Consider the following 4,176-nt stretch of genomic DNA (forward strand, 5'->3'; position numbering starts at 1 on the left):
TACAATCACTGCTATTAAGATAGTGCTATCACAGACATAATTCAAACTCTGTTCGCTACACGTACACAAGTGTATTCCTACCATGTAGACTATTCGATAGTTTGGTTGCTTAAGGTAAATGATTACGCGCAACAATCGTTCATTTTCAAGTGGATCTGTGTAAACTAGATGACCTACTACATTGTATTGCATTTTTTATCCTGAAAATTTTCACACTCTTTGAATTACATCAAACTAATTTTGTTTATTTTTTTTCGCATTCAGTAAGGTGTTTTAGTATTAAATCACATATGCATTACTTAAATATATCATAGACACAATAAGCCTAGCCAAAACAATAAAAGTAAGGCAACAAATAAATAACAACAATTAAAAGAAAAATAAACATATGTTATAATATATAAATAACACATGTCAGTGAGGGTGTTATTGATATTGTCAACCCTCAAAATGTATTAACACCCGAGCCAATAGGCTATAATTTTATTATACCGAAGCAACCCAAACAAGAAAAATATAAATAGCAACTGAAATTTTAATAACACCTGCGCAAAGGACACCTCTGCGCAGGTGTTATTAAAATTATTACCCGGGGATTATTCGAAAACGCGGATCGGCGTGAGAGACATTAAAATTAGTACATTTTAAGAGATAGGGACTTTGCATTAGGTGTTTTACATGAGGACTATAAGAACACTGAATTCATCTGGACTACGTAGTGTTTCTTTATCTTTAAATGGCAAATCAAATAATCAGTGATAAAAAGGCAGGGGCCTCCGTGGCCGAGTGGTTAAGGTGGTTGACTTCAAATCACTTGCCTCTCACCGATGTGGATTCGAGCCTCACTCGGGGCGCTGAATTCTTCATGTGAGGAAGCCATCCAGCTGGCTTACGGAAGGTCGGTGGTTCTACCCAGTTGCCCGCATGCACGGAGGGGCACCTGGGGTCTTCCTCCACCATCAAAGCTGGAAATTCGCCATATGATCTATAATTGTGTCGGTGTGACCTTAAACCCAACAAAAAAAATAAAGAGGCAGGTGTAACGTTTATTTCAAATACAATTCTTACCAATAAAACTTCACAAATCATAGACAACAGATAAAGAAGAAAGGCAAAGATATAAAATAAAGCAATAAAACATAATATGTTTTCAATCGTATTCTTACATGTTTTCTTTTCTTATGATTTATTTAAGCGAAATGAAAACGCTCTAACCTGTTACATATTGTACCGGCTCACTGTCAAATCAACATAAATATACGACAACTTAAACAAAACTAAGAGCACAAAATCATATTTAAAGGTTAAGAACATCGAAACAAATATAATCCAGCAATACACAATACAATAACTATACAACAGGAGAAATAAAAGCACACTGCATGGAACTGAACAAAACATTTATAAAACATCATGAAATATCGAAAACTGTCAGCAGTAACTTAAAGGACCATATCGAACCTCTGTTGAATGAGAATACTAAGACTTGAAATATATATGTTTCGAAACGGAACTAAACGAATTCAACTTAGGCGCATTCCACCTTGATTCGTATATAGTAAAACAATTATAATATTTTTACCTAACTTGATGGCAAACGGTACATTTTGTTACTAAGACACAGAACATTTGTTACTGGTAACAAACCTACTAGGGTATGTAGCAACCACCAAATTCAGGCCATATATGGCAAACGGTAAAATAGCATATTGTCCGTTTTTAATACTCACAAACAACACGGGGGATAAATAACACGCGCAAGGGTGTATGTAACATTTTGAGGAATAGAAGTATTTATGGTGCATCCCTTATTTGCCAAACTTATATGATCAGCAACGATGATGTATGACTTCAATCTCCTTTTGTAACTTTCTATTATTTTTATAACATATTACAGACAATACGGGAACGTTTGATGATAAGCCTGAAAAGCACAGCATTATTTTAGTGATATGTTGTAAATGCTGCCTGTTGGTTAATTTGCTGTCATTTTTTTAAAGCTATATATTCTAACAAAATTCCTATTTTATTACTCATGAACTAAATGTATTAATTTAGACAGTGCCACTGAAATATAGTAGAGTGGGCAGACCAATGCTTGGCGCATACCAACGCTCGGCGTATATCACGTTTCTCTGGGAATTTCTTAATATATATTTAAAATATCAGCTCTTGTGAGTCCCTTTTCGTTTGTTTACATCACGCGTAATTTTATCCAAGTGCGGTTCATTTCCGGTATGGTCACGTGGTCACAGTAAAGCAGACGATGCAAGGCTAAAAGCCGTTCAGTTTTGTGTTCTGCTCTCATTAAAACAGATTTTCTGGTAAAACATGTATTAAAAACGTAGATTGCAGGCGGAATTATGGAGAAAAAAGCATTTTTCTTTTTAATTATTTTATTTTTTTTATACGTAAATAAACTATAAACCCTTATCATGGCATTTTATATGGACCAATTGTACTGCACTTTCTGTAGCTTATGCTGTTCAAGTAATTGATATATACTATGTGGACTAATGACACTTTTGAAAAGATTTCCAAAAATAATGGAAATAAATCATCAAATATCATAAGTTATTGATTTCTTGAAGTTAGACTCACAGAATTGTGATAAATTATCTTCAAATGAATTCCTTCAGATAATTGTTGTATAAAATGTGTTTATTCAATTTGTATATGCAGAATAAAGAGAGGGGTAATTTACGTACAAGTTTATATACTTAAAATAATCGGTTAATCAATACAACCTATGTCTTGTGTTAGATATTTCTTATACTTCACTTTAATGCATAGATAGTTCAAAATTACAACCTGCAGATTAATATGCCGTACGCCGAGCGTTGGTATACTTCCGCAAAAACCGCACAGGTTTTACTGGTACTATTTTTAGCTCCCGTCTATTACGTCACGGTGTGACTAGAAATATGTAAACGAATATGGTTGAATACTCACAGATTGTTCTACAAACTGACGATAAAAAAAGTATGATAAGTTAATGTAAAATCAGTTTTTAGATTTAAAATATGTAGTTTTTACGCCGAGCATTGGTCTGCCCGCTCTACTTAAGCAGACGAGAATAATTCACGAAATGGCTATCATACAGTCAGCCACCTGACCCGTCCAACACAATTGTAGATGAAAGTGTAGTGTCCAAATGTAAAAGTTTTGAACACCAAAATTGCATTATATATATACAAGAATTTGGATACCTATGGTATTACGAAGTTTGTAAACCACATCCTCATAAAAAATCAGCTACGGTTTTATGACTTGTAAACCAAAAAGTGAAGGTTCAATTCTAAATATAATTAAGTCTATAAGTTATGGGGGGAAACTGACCACTTCAAACATACTTAAGATACATCCGTGATAACCTGGTACTATTCCTGTATAGTTCACCAAAACACACAGAAGGGAATGAAACTCTTTATAAGTTATGTTTTATCTCCGTTATCATATGAAATCGTGGTCCTGACACCTACGTTTCAATACAAGAAAGCATTACTTCATATGTCCTTAAACTGATTGTGTCCCGATTTATCAACTGCACTATGATTTGAACTAAATTTATCTTTGTCTTACACACATCAACATTTATGAAACTATTAAACTATACATACAACTGATCTATTTCACGGAAATTTAAGTACTAATCTTATTTCATATCGAAATTTTAATATCCATGAAATACCATAGATTTGCAAAAAAAAAATGCGGAATGTCACTTTTCTAAGTTACTTATGTGAGAAAATCAACTATTGCATGCGTAACAGTTCCAGTAGCTACTTCCGTACACTCGACGTCTATTTCAGTTCCACCGAAGATCATTTTTACATTCACTTTTCTTCCAAAGCCCCATCCAGACATGTGGACTGTCATTGTACCAATTTTCTCACATCCAGGATCGTCAACAAATATTGGATCAATCTGTAAAGTAGCATAAATGTCAAATTCCCCAATGGTTTGGTCTTCCCGAACTGTAACATAAGTTTGTTCCGCTTGTGGCTGCCCAACAACTAATGTTTCACCGGCATGCACGTGTATAGCAAAGAAACTGCGAGCAGGATTGATATGATTAAAGATGTTAACACCATACGTATATTTGCTGACTCTTTCTAAAATGGTGGATGGATTGTGCCCAAAAATCACTGCTCCTTTCAGCACCGCTAATCCTGC

This window comes from Mercenaria mercenaria, chromosome 4, assembly GCF_021730395.1.
Source record: "Mercenaria mercenaria strain notata chromosome 4, MADL_Memer_1, whole genome shotgun sequence".
NCBI lineage: Eukaryota > Metazoa > Mollusca > Bivalvia > Venerida > Veneridae > Mercenaria > Mercenaria mercenaria.